Here is a 13,613-nt window from a genome sequence, read left to right as displayed (position 1 = left end):
AGCAGCTTCGATGCATGAGCTGTTAAGCTGATTGTACGATAATTCTCGCACTTGTCAGCTCTTGCCGTCTTCGGAATTGTGTGGATGATGCTTTTCCGAAAGTCAGATGGTATGTCGCCAGACTCATATATTCTACACACCAACGTGAATAGTCGTTTTGTTGCCACTTCCCCCAATGATTTTTGAAATTCTGATGGAATGTTATCTATCGCTTCTGCCTTATTTGACCGTAAGTCCTACAAAGGTCTTTAAAATTCCGATTCTAATACTGGATCCCCTATCTCTTCTAAAGCGACTCCTGTTTCTTCTTCTAACACATCAGACAAATCTTCACCCTCATAGAGGCTTTCAACGTATTCTTTCCACCTATCTGCTCTCTCCTCGCCGGCCGCGGTGGTCTAGCGTTTCTAGGCGCTCAGTCAGGAACCGCGGGACTGCTACGGTCGCAGGTTCAAAAAAAATGGTTCAAATGGCTCTGAGCACTATGGGACTCAACTGCTGAGGTCATTAGTCCCCTAGTACTTAGAACTAGTTAAACCTAACTAACCTAAGGACATCACAAAAATCCATGCCCGAGGCAGGATTCGAACCTGCGACCGTAGCGGTCTCGCGGTTCCAGACTGCAGCGCCTTTAACCGCACGGCCACTTCGGCCGGCAGGTCGCAGGTTCGAATACTGCCTCGGGCATGGATGTGTGTGATGTCCTTAGGTTAGTTAGGTTTAAGTAGTTCTAAGTTCTCGGGGACTGATGACCTTAGATAGTAAGTCCCATAGTGCTCAGAACCATTTTTCTGCTCTCTCCTCTGCATTTAACAGTGGAATTCCCGTTGCACTCTTAATGTTACCACCGTTGCTTTTAATGTCACCATAGGTTGTTTTGACTTTCCTGTATGCTGAGTCTGTCCTTCCGACAATCATATCTTTTTCGATGTCTTCACATTCTCCTGCAGCCATTTCCTCTTAGCTTCCTTGCACTTCCTATTTACTTCATTCCTCAGCGACTTGTATTTCTGTATTCCTGATTTTCCCGGAACATGTTTGTACTTCCTCCTTTCATCAATCGACTGAAGTATTTCTTCTGTTACCCATGGTTTCTTCGCAGCTACCTTCTTTGTACCTATGTTTTCCTTCCCAACTTCTGTGATGGCCCTTTTTAGAGATGTCCATTCCTCTTCAACTGTACTGCCTACTGCGCTATTCCTTATTGCTGTATCTATAGCGTAGAGAACTTCAAACGTATCTCGTCATTCCTTAGTACTTCCGTATCCCACTTCTTTGCGTATTGATTCGTCCTGACTATTGTCTTGAACTTCAGCCTACTCTTCATCACTACTATATTGTGATCTGAGTCTATATCTGCTCCTGGGTACACCTTACAGTCCAGTATCTGATTTCGGAATCCCTGTCTGCCATGATGTAATCTAATTGAAATCTTCCCGTATCTCCCGTCCTTTTCCAAGTATACCTCCTCCTCTTGTGATTCTTGAACAGGGTATTCGCTATTACTAGCTGACACTTGTTACAGAACTCAATTAGTCTTTCTCCTCTTTCATTCCTAGTCCCAAGCCCATATTCTCCTGTAACGTTTTCTTCTACTCCTTCCCCTACTACTGCATTCCAGTCGCCCATGACTATTAGATTTTCGTCCACCTTTACATAGTGCATTACCCTTTCAATATCCTGATACACTTTCTCTATCTGTTCATCTTCATCTTGCGACGTCGGCATGTATACCTGAACTATCGTTGTCGGTGTTGGTCTGCTGTCGATTCTGATTAGAACAACTCGGTCACTGAACTGTTCTCTGTAAGACACCCTCTGCCCTACCTTCCTATTCATGACGAATCCTACACCTGTTATACCATTTTCTGCTGCTGTTGGTATTACCCGATACTCATCTGACCAGAAATCATTGTCTTCCTGTGGATATACGTTACTTGTCTTTAATGCAGTGGTTTCCATTGCCTTCTGCATCCTTATGTCGTTGATCATTGTTGATTCTTCCGCCCTTAGGGGCAATTTCCCACTCCTAGGACAAGAGAGTGCCCTGAAACTCTATCCGCTCCTCCGCCATCTTTGACAAGGCCGTTGGCAGAATGAGGCTGACTTCTTATGCCGGAAGTCTTCGGCCGCCATTGCTGATTGTTTATCAAAATTTAGGCAGTGGCGTGGATCGAACCCGGGACCGAAGACGTTTTGATTATGAATCAAAGACTTCCCCCTAGACCACGGGTCTGCCCTCTTCCACTTTGTATTCATGGACAATAATTGTAGACCTCATAGAGCGCGGGTGGTTGATGTTTTCTTGGAAACGGAAGACACTGCATGCATGGCGTGGCCTGCTCTCTCTTCCGATTTGAATTTCATAGAGCATGTGTGGAGTGCACTGTGGAGACTGGTTGCGCCACGTCAGCATCCACCAACCACTGCCTGCTGGAGTGGCCGAGCGGTTCTAGGCGCTACAGTCTGCAGCCGCGCGACCGCTGCGGTCGCAGGTTCGAATCCTACCTCGGGCATGGATGTGTGTGATGTCCTTAGGTTAGTTAGGTTTAAGTAATTCTAAGTTCTAGGGGACTGATGACCTCAGATTAAGTCCCATAGTGCTCAGAGCCATTTGAACCATTTGAACCACCAGCCACTCTGCAAGACTGTGAGCAGCTCTGCAGGAAGAATGGATGTTATTCCCTCAATATGAGACTGATGAGATCATTCATTACATGCCCCGTCGTTGTCAGGTCTGTGTTACTGCCAGAGGTGGTCACAACCCCTACTGAACACATTAACCAGCTGTCGGAATGTGTGTATAAATCAAGTAAGTTGGAAAAAAAACGAGCAACATTTTTTACATTTTGTCTACTTTACCATCACCTCTTTATACTCTTTTGTGGCAAAGTTTCATTTTGTTGCTTTAATTTTTGGCACCAGTGTAATTGGTGGTTCAATGGCCCCAGTGCATGATCCACAACTAACTACTTGTGTTCCTTCATTCGGGTGTTAATGCTTTGTCTTATAGATCATATGTCCACATGACCGCTTGTGCGTCGGATATTAGGGGGTGTTTACAATCAAAGTTTTGCTACTTGAGAGGGCCCCAACGAAAAACGTGTGATGGTAGGACAATTAAAATTTGTAAAAACATTTGTAAGGAGACGCGGAAGAGAATTAGGAAATAGTCTGTTGGAATAAACACGTTTTATTTTCCAATTGAGACAGTAGCATTTGTTAATTACATACAATATTTACTTTCCGAGTTACAAACGATGTTCAATGTGACAACGATCTGCAGCCCATGACTAACTGGAATCGCACTATAGATTGCTCTACCGTTGCCTAAAACTTCTCGGGTTGGATTTTGGCTTTTTCCATCACTATGCTCAACCTCCTATGTGTGGTTCCGTGGATACACTCTGTCCTTCAGTAAATCCACAGTTAGATATCACAAGGGTTCAAATCTATTGATCTTGGTGGCCACACAGTTCGGAACGTTCGGCCAGTGATCGTGTTTCCAAAAAAATGTGTTACGATGTAAACAAGTGACCTGACGAACTATGTGGTTCAATGTCTCTGAGCACTATGGGACTTAACATCTATGGTCATCAGTCCCCTAGAACTTAGAACTACTTAAACCTAACTAACCTAAGGACAGCACACAACACCCAGCCATCACGAGGCAGAGAAAATCCCTGACCCCGCCGGGAATCGAACCCGGGAACCCGGACGTGGGAAGCGAGAACGCTACCGCACGACCACGAGATGCGGGCACGAACGATGGGAAACGGAGCTTCATCGCACATCAAAACAGTTCGGTCCAAAGCACCTGTCACCTGTAGAACAGGAGTCACATGTTGGCGAAGCCGATCACGGTAAAGGGTGCGGTTCAGACTACACTTTCTAGGTCTTTTGGATGAGAGTTCCTCCTTACATCGCCGTACCAATACTGGCGTCTAACAGCGTGTCATGACACTATGTAAACAACCAAATCCTGCTACACATAGACTGAACACCATGCCTATAAAGCTGATTACCCATACGGGAAATAGTTTTCCGTCTACACTGGCCCAAGTAGCGAAACTGTAGTTATAACTATCCGGTAAATACGCTTGCTGTGTCAAGTAGCAGGCATAATTCCTTTGCAGATTTTAAATATTTGCGCACCTTTCTTTTTGGCTTAAACACAGTGTCAGTACCACGTCTTCTAAATATTCTGCTCATACGATCCGTGGCTGTTTGCAGGAATGGGAACAAAACTTTCCCTTTTCTTGACTTTTTCCACTAGATCTTCCAAAACTTCTAATACGCGGTGCCCCATGTCTCTCTTTGTCTGTGTAACTGTTTCTTCTGAAATTAATTCTACAAAGACGAAGTTGTTCCTCGAAGTACTGTGTGTTACAGATTCTTGCAGCCCGGTCCACTTTCCTGCTTCGGATAGTGACTGAAACTTTTGCTGTCCGAATGTAGACTTTGTGCTCTAAACTTTCTTCAGGTTTTCTAAGTACCTGCACATCTAGCAATGCCAACTGACCTTCCTTTTTCGATAGTGAGCTTAACATTGGTATTAACATCATTCACAAAATTTAGAAATTCTGAAAGCTGTATCTTTCCCATGAGCCAGTGTAACAAAAGTATCATCAACTTTGCGTGGATTCCCTATAGCCGCGCTATCAAGTTGCTCATTGAATTTGTTGACCCACAGAAAGAAACATCATGTGAGACAGTATTTAAGATGATCTGACATTTCCTTCGCGAAAACACTTTAGAACTGTGACATCAGCTCATTTAGAGGAACCATAGTAAAACATCAAAACTGACCATAATATTTCTTGAGGATTTTAGGATAAAATGACGATACCTCCAGCAGCAGAAGACGAAGTGTTACGCACGTAAGCCTTGGAGACCAGCCTATGTCTATAACGTAAAATTCCCCAAGGACGGATATACCTGCCGCAAAAACCTACTTTGTAAGAACACAATGTATTCAACTACTTTTTACCGCTTATCCGCAGCATTTGTCTAAGTACTTTGCTTAATAGCAACGGAGCAGCATAAGTAGATATGGATCGCCACTTGAACACGATCTTTCATTTCAGCAGGAATACTACTATCGTTAGGAAGTCTTCAACACTGATCCTAAGTAGCAACTGCAATACACGACTCCTAATCATCCCAGAGTAAATACGTACTCTCTTAGAATCCTCACCTTCATTCTGGTTTTATTTTTCGTAAACTTTCCTCGTGACATTGTGTCATAGCCCAGCATTGACTATGCGGTTCCACGGCAGGCATTTAAGTTTCAGTTAATAAATCGCAACACATTATAAATTAAAAATGAGGCAAACAAGTGCCTTTTTGAAATCATTTACCGTCAGATAGCAGACTTCAAACACAAAGCGTATTATGTGGTATATTAGTAATGACTCAGAACTCAAACTGTGAGCCTTCGGCATGAAAATCACATTGATACGTAATCAGTAACTTGAACTGAGGAATAGCTCATTGTAGGAGGGCAAAAGTATCTATCAGTAGTAGTGTGGAAGTCATTCACCTGTACTTACATTCGTTCACTTAGAGGAAAAATTTTGATGTCATGGCCCTAATCTTCCTTTTACGACAATGTTAATTGAAATGCCTACATCAAAGATCTGCATTCTGACTTTCATGAGAGCAGTGCACAATTAGTACCATTGAAAAGTAGATTGGAAGGAAACTACGTAGCATAAGGAAGACAAGAGGTATACTACACACTACTGATTGTCAGTCTTAAGCGAACAGATTCTGAATAATAGGATTCATACTGTGTCTTACTGTAATGTGTTGCGCCTTTGAAGCTACACTGTCGAATTTTATACACGTTATTAAAATTTAAACAAGACGATGTTATTTTCCGTAGACGTTAGCTTCTAAGCAAAGCGTATTGGAATAACCGATTCATGGGAGACACAACCAGTATTCCTGAAGAGTGTGTCCGTGTTTGCTACCTACGAATTAATTCATTAGTCGATGAATTCAGGGAGACGCGAATCAAAGAAACGAGAAATAAGTAACTACATACATAACTCAACATTGTTGTGCATACCCAATCTTTCCAGTCCATACAGCAAAATGTGCTTCTGAAATGATCTTTCAAGGACTGTGCTCCATTTCCTGTGTGGAATGAAGGTACGTTTCTCCACATACCGACTAAATGAGGAGCATCGAAACAATCCTGCATCCGACAGAGAGACCAGGCCGAAAGCGGAAGGCAATCGGAATGAGTATACAGAAGCATGCGCTATTCAAGATATTCGTATTCCTCAGCAAGGGATTCAATTTCCGGAGTTCCAACGTCAGTTCGAACAACGTGCTTGAACTCCTTTGGTGCAAAGGCTCATTTTCCAGAGTACTTCATTACGAAGTTACTCACGTTCTTTTCTCCTTAATTACTTAGCAGACAGTGGATATTCGAATGGTTGAAATATGTGGTATTTTGTGTGTGCTGCTCGGTATGAAGCATGAGTTAGTGCAAATACTTGTATCGCAGTCCTCATGTACATAAACAGATGTGATGTTAGCTGTAACTCCGTGATAATCAAAGAGTTTTCAAGTCTTGCAAACGTATCACTGCGTACTGAGAGCGTACAGCGACTGAGATAAAAGTAAAAAACCTGTGTCGAGCCTTAAAGTTCGTTTACGTCTAGGAGGTCGTCACGTGTGCCACAGCGTCACATTGTTTCTGATCATTTCCTGCAAATGATTCAAATTTCATGAAGCATATGTCAAGTGGAAAACAATCATTCTCAATACTGTATGGCTACAGTTTACTAAACAGATCATTTATTCCTCTCGTCAGTGCGAGCTGGTACTGCAACGGTTGACTGATGACTGTTCCTTGTTATCGATTTACATTTGCGATTCTAAGCAAAATATAGTACAATTCTGATCATTTGTTTTTCACGAACTAATCAGAAATTCGTTGTATACGCTGCGGCAAACGTTACGAGACCAGAAGTCGTGAAAAAATTAACAAAGTCTTGAACAGTAAGACTGAGTTAAGTGTTCCTCAAAAACTATTTTTTTTTCTTTTAGAGCCCACAAGGAGAAGCAGACATTTTATGAGTCTACAGATCTGTTGCACGAATATTTTCAGTGTTAACTGCGACTGATAGGCTACATAAAGATAAAATATAAACAGGCTATCGCAGGTCATAACGTGCCAGCGGAAATAACAAGAAAAGTCCGACCATTATGGCAGAATCCCTAATACAGCCGTCAATCTTTCGTTTCCTTACAAACGACGCTTGGTTCCTGGTGGTTCGCGATGACAGCTGACAAATGTTTAAAGCGGTTGTCGCAATTTTGCAGTCTTCTTGTGATGACTCTGTTTACTGCGGTTTTCGAAAGGAATTGTTCGTACGCAAGATAATCCTATGAAATCATTCGTGAGGTTCTCGCATTCAATGGATACGTTTTCTACTAATTTCGTGGCGATAAGCGTATTACGAATTTCGGAATCGAACGTGATTCCATGTCGTGTTGTATTCAGTTCGCGTCCCTGTGTAGTCAGTACAACCAATCCTGGTTAGGGAATCCAGTTTTCGTCATTTAATACGAAAAAATTGCACAACCCTTCATTTCAATTTATTTAATCATTTGCTTTTTGCTGTGTATCGAACTGAGCTCATGTGATGCTGATACACCCGACTCATGTTCACTATTCTTTGTGTCGCCAAGGGGTCATGTGTAATTATGTTGAGTTGGTTATGGACCAGTTACATACTTTAAATTCAAATACTGTTTCTGATTCCAACTTTTCCGAATATTTACTTAGTATTTGGGATAACCTTGTGTCTCTTCCGCAATTTCGTGAAAGAGTATTACGGAACGCAATCTTCGTCTCAGCTAACTGTTACATTTGTAGATCTCATATCTCAAATGGTGTCCCCTATTTTCAACGATATTTATCCCTGTTCTAATGGGAGCATTTTTGCAATGGCGGTAGGTTTTGACTGTAGGTTTTGGATCTGGTTGAAGAGCTGTTATATCTGATCCTGGAAAAGTGTAGTAAGCTATGTTCCACAGATGATCTCAAATAGAGTATTACCTCGACGTGTCTAGAAACACTTCGCACCATTCACATTTATATGTTTCGAACTCCAACATCATTCAACCGACTGTACGTCGCATTGGTAGCAGTTATTCATTGTTTAATATGTGTAAGTGTTTAGGTTTTTATGTTGGTAACGCCACGTAGCGCTCTGTATGAAAATCACTGACTGTGCTGTGTGCAGTCTGTGGCTGGTTGGACTCATTGTTGGAATATTCGCTTGTGTAGTGTTGGTCAGTTGGATGTGAACAGCGCGTAGCGTTGGGCAGTTGGAGGTGAGCCGCCAGCAGTGGTGGATGTGGGGAGAGAGATGCCAGAGGTTTGAGCGGACGATCTGGACGTGTGTCCGTCAGAAGAAGGAAATTTGTTTAATTCGATCTCACCAAAATATTTATATATTATGAATTTTGAACGCTATTAAGGTAAATACATTGTTTGTTCTCTATCAAAATCTTGATTTGCTAAGTATTCCTATGAGTAGTTAGTGCCTTCAGTACTTAGAATCTTTTATTTAGCTGGCAGTATTGGCGTTCGCTGTATTGTGCAGTTATTGATTTTCATACAGAGCGCTACGTGGCGTTACCAGCATAAAAACCTAAACAGCCTACTTATATATGCTAACAGTTATTTATTGTCTCATCTTTCACTATTTTCACTGCAGTACGATGACTACATCCCCATGGCACAAGGATCAGCTACAAGTGGACTACAGCATTATAGATATTTTTAGGATCATTCGGCTCAGTTTTCGTGCCTACTACTATGTAAGTCTCGTACTATGCCTGCCATATATCCCGCTCTGTGAATGTTGAAAGTGTGTGCTGCTCAATTAGCTTCAATTTCTTGGTTTTACTTAGTCAGATGTTTTTATTGATGAGTTACTTGGGACATTGATGGGGCTAACAAAGCGTAGCTTTTTCTTATCAGGGCACGTTACATTTACATTGCAGTAGTAAAACCGGTTCTAAAAAGAACAGGCTCCTTAAACAATGTACACTCTTTTAGTTCCCATGGCCCTTGGAAGTTATTGGATTTGGAAGAACAACGGTAGATTTATATCTTTCGTCGAGTCCAGTTAGTATGCTGTGCCACCTGAGACCAGATCTTCAAATGTGCTTCCTCTCCTCGTCTTTTAATCCATATGATGCTACTGTGTATATCATGACTATAAATTCTAATATTTTCTTACGATAGTCTAAATGAAAATAGAAGCCATGTCTGTTTTCCGCTTTTACGACCTGGTTATTCTATGCACCGTCCTCAAACGGACATTCGCTCAGGGAACTGAACAGGCAGTGTCCCATCTGTTTACCTGATACCCTTCTGAGAGCCACGGTTGCTTTGTGGATGTTACATACACCAGTGGCAGTGGCTCAGTTTTCGTCGTATCAAATCACACAGCACCGAGACACCACCTCTTCAGAAACTCTACACGCTAGCCTTCGGACTGGTGCCGTCTGTCAAACGTGCGAGCACTTCAACCGCCTCTGTCTTTTCACTGTTTTTGCGATTCCCGGGACTTTTCTTGTTTTCTTTTTCACATTGCGCCCATTGGCACGCTTGGCGTCGTGTTCTACATTTTGTTATCAGGTATACAAAAAATTAAATGGAACGTGCGAGTGGCTAGGGTTTTTCATCGGGTAGATCGGTCGCCTGTTGAAAATCTATTTAGTTGACACAACTTCCACGACGGACAATCAGGTGACGATGATTCCAGCTAAGAATTTCAGCTGAACACATGTTTTCCAATTTTGTAGTGTGCCGTAAAGAGTTTCCGTTACACTGACTCATTCAAGTTAAAATTAACTATTCCGTGAGGGCACCTTTTGAACATTTCCATAGTATTCCACTTATTACACATACATATTTAAGCATTTTTATATCTCTACTACCTGTAAAGTAGCAGCCCTAGCCAGACGGCTGCATAATACTTCGCACACAAATTTCCCTTCCGATGAATGTGTATTGGTGCTACAAATACAAACAAATGCTTGCGGGATGTTTTGCATGTTTCTGACACTGTATAGTCATATTCACTGATGATATACAAAAATATGACCGACACCCTCTACGATACGATAGCGTTACGGACACAGAATGTGGAGAGGTAAATATATAAGAAGACAAACATGTATGGGGCACGATTTAGTGTCATACGGGCCACAACCTGGGGAATCCATTGAATTTGGACAAAGTGCAGATTGTTATGGTTATTTACTAGAGAAAAGCTTTTCGGAAAGGGCGAAGTTTCTCGGCCGTTCGCGTGTTACTGTCTATAGCACCTATGGACAGAATTGGAAGGATCACAAAGCCATAAGTGGGCGGTAAGGTTGGTTGGTTGGTTTGGGGAAGGAGACCAGACAGCGTGGTCATCGGTCTCATCAGATTAGGGAAGGATTGGGAAGGAAGTCGGCCGTGCCCTTTCAGAGGAATCATCCCGGCATTTGCCTGGAGTTAATTAGGGAAATCACGGAAAACCTAAATCAGGATGGCCGGACGCGGGATTGAACCGTCGTCCTCCCGAATGCGAATCCAGTGTCGGGCGGTAAGGTGTCGGACGTTCACGTGTAATAACAGAACGTTTAGGACGAAGGCTTGTCCGTACTGTAAGGCATGATAGGCGGCGATCTCTGGCCATTTTGACGACAGACTACAATGCTGGTATAGGCACACCGTTCAGCATACATTGTTGACCTTGGGGCTCCACAGTAGACTCGTAAGTGTTCCTATGTCAGTCCAAGAACATCGTCAGTTACGACTGGAGTGAGCACTCGATCATGAGATTGGACCACGGATCTGTGCATATCTGTCACCTGGTCGTTTGAATCACCTTCTTGTAACACCATATCGATGGTCGTAAACGAATACGCCATCATTCAGTCGAACGTCTCCTCGAAACACCTCCTGTGTCACGAACATATGGCGATGGAGGCCATATTATGGTACGGTCGCATGGGAGACATTCATATGAGCTTCCATGCGACCTCTAGTTGCACTCGAAGACAGCTGTGTACTAAATGAACATTACTGACAAGGGAACCTCCCCATCGCACCCCCCTCAGATTTAGTTATAAATTGACACAGTGGATAGGCCTTGAAAAACTGAACACAGATCAATCGAGAAAACAGGAAGAAGTTGTCTGGAACTATGAAAAAATAAGCAAAATATACAAACTGAGTAGTCCAAGTGTAAGATATGCAACACAAGGACTATGTAAGATGAAGAGCGCCGTGGTCCCGTGGTTAGACTGAGTAACTGCGGGACGAGAGGTCCTAGGTTCGAGTCTCTCCCTCGAGTAAAAATTTTACTTCCTTTATTTTCGCAAAGTTACGATCTGACCGTTCATTCATTGACGTCTCTGTTCACTGTAATAAGTTTAGTGTCTGTGTTTTGCGACCGCACCGCAAAACCGTGCGATTAGTAGACGAAAGGACGTGCCTCTCCAATAGGAACCGAAGACATTTCATCGCAAATTCATAGGTCAACCGATTCCTCCACAGGAAAACACGTGTGAAATATTCTATACGACACTGGTGACGGCATGTGCGTCACATTACAGGAATATGTTGTCGACCCACCTAACTTGCACACTTGGCGAATGGGTAAAAAGATTCTTCTACCTTGCCCGATTTAGGTTTTCTTGTGGATGTGATAATCACTCCCAAAAAAGTGATGAAAACATAAGAGTTTGTCACATAAACGGCAACAAATGAGTGCAACAGTTTCACAGTCGCACAGTTTTCCCTGTGCTCTGTCAAAACATACGTTTTTAACGTTTTCAAGTTTTTCCGTGTGTAGACCGTCAAATACTGCATGTCTCCAAGCAAATCTGAACATGTCCTGGAATTTTGGAGAGCGAAGTTGATCATGTCTGAGTGCATGAACTTTGATAATTGTCTGAAAATAAAAAATTAAAACTTTCCACTCGAGGGAGGATTGAACCAGGGACCTTCCGTTTCGTAGCTGCTCACGGTAACCACGGGACCACGGTGCTCCTCAGTGTACACCTACGTTGATGTGGCTTATCTTGCACACGAACTACTCAGTTTGTATATTTTGCTTATTTTTTTCATAGTTCCATACAACTTCTTCCTGTTTTCTCGATTGATCTGTGTTCAGTTTTTCATGGCCTAACCCTCTGCCAACTTATAACTAAATCTGAGGGGGGTGCGATGGGGAGATTCCCTTGTGAGCACCACCTGCGTCCCGGCAGCGAGTGCGCCGGCCGCGGTGGTCTCGCGGTTCTAGGCGCGCAGTCCGGACCCGTGCGACTGCTACGGTCGCAGGTTCGAACCCTGCCTCGGGCATGGATGTGTGTAATGTCCTTAGGTTAGTTAGGTTTAAGTAGTTCTAAATTCTAGGTGACTGATAACCACAGCAGTTGAGTTCCATAGTGCTCAGAGCCATTTGATTTGAACCGGCAGCGAGTGCATCTTCCAGTACGAGATCTGTCCTTGTCACAGCGCCATACAGTGAGTTGGGGAGTGTGATGGTCAAATCATGATGCTGTCTTGACCACCAAATTCGCCTGACTTTTTCCCCAGTGGAACACACCTAGGTTCTTCCAGGTGCCAGCCCCGCGCACACATATGATGTGTCAGGAATTTACGAGAACTGTGTCACCCATGCATAGACATCTAGTGCCACACACCTCTGAAAAACTAGCAACGACTTGTTCAAGCCATTCCAACATAATCTGCTGCTGTTTTGGTTTTATAAAATGGTTCAAATGTCTCTGAGCACTATGGGACTTAACTTCTGAGGTCATCAGTCCCCTGGAACTTAGAACTACCTGAACCTAGCCAACCTAAGGACATCACACAAATCCATGACCGAGCCAGGATTCGAACCAGCCGTCGCGCGGTTCCAGACTGTAGCGCCGAGAACCACTATTCCACACCGGCCGGCTGCTTCTATAAGATGGATGAAAAAATTACGCAGCAACTGGTGATAATGTTTTGGCTTATCAGTGTATTATACTTCAAGAAAGCGTATCTCCCTGCATAATTATCAACTCTGTACAAACGACAAGTCTGATTTCAGAACTAAGTCAATGTCTTTGATATAAGTTCTGCACTGTGATGTGATTATTTACTTCGTATTGAAGACTGCTTTCTGAGGACTGTGCACCGGATGGATTGCAAGGGAACCAGTTCGGAAAGCATAGATCTAAACAGAACGAAATTCTATATGTAAGAAGATGAGGAATGTTGTCACATGTTCCAGTATTTGATGTTTGTCAAACCTAAAATCCAGAGTAAAAAATGTTGTGTACTGAACGGCTATTCCGTAAGATTTGTGCCTTACTGACTTGGGATTGCTCATTATTATTCTCTATTAACAGTTTTAATCTACTAAACCCGATGTATCAATGCGTGAAACGGTCAACGATTATTGAAAGAATCGTACCACCGTGAGTTTTGATAAGTTTATGGCTATAATGTCATCCTGAGCTCAACATGAACCAGGAAATTAGGAACCGACTTGACTCGAAAATGTATGTTAAGCCTTTGAAACGTTAAATAGTAAGTA

This window comes from Schistocerca nitens, chromosome 7, assembly GCF_023898315.1.
Source record: "Schistocerca nitens isolate TAMUIC-IGC-003100 chromosome 7, iqSchNite1.1, whole genome shotgun sequence".
Classification (NCBI taxonomy): Eukaryota; Metazoa; Arthropoda; class Insecta; order Orthoptera; family Acrididae; genus Schistocerca; species Schistocerca nitens.
Note: the sequence above shows the minus strand (reverse complement) of the source record.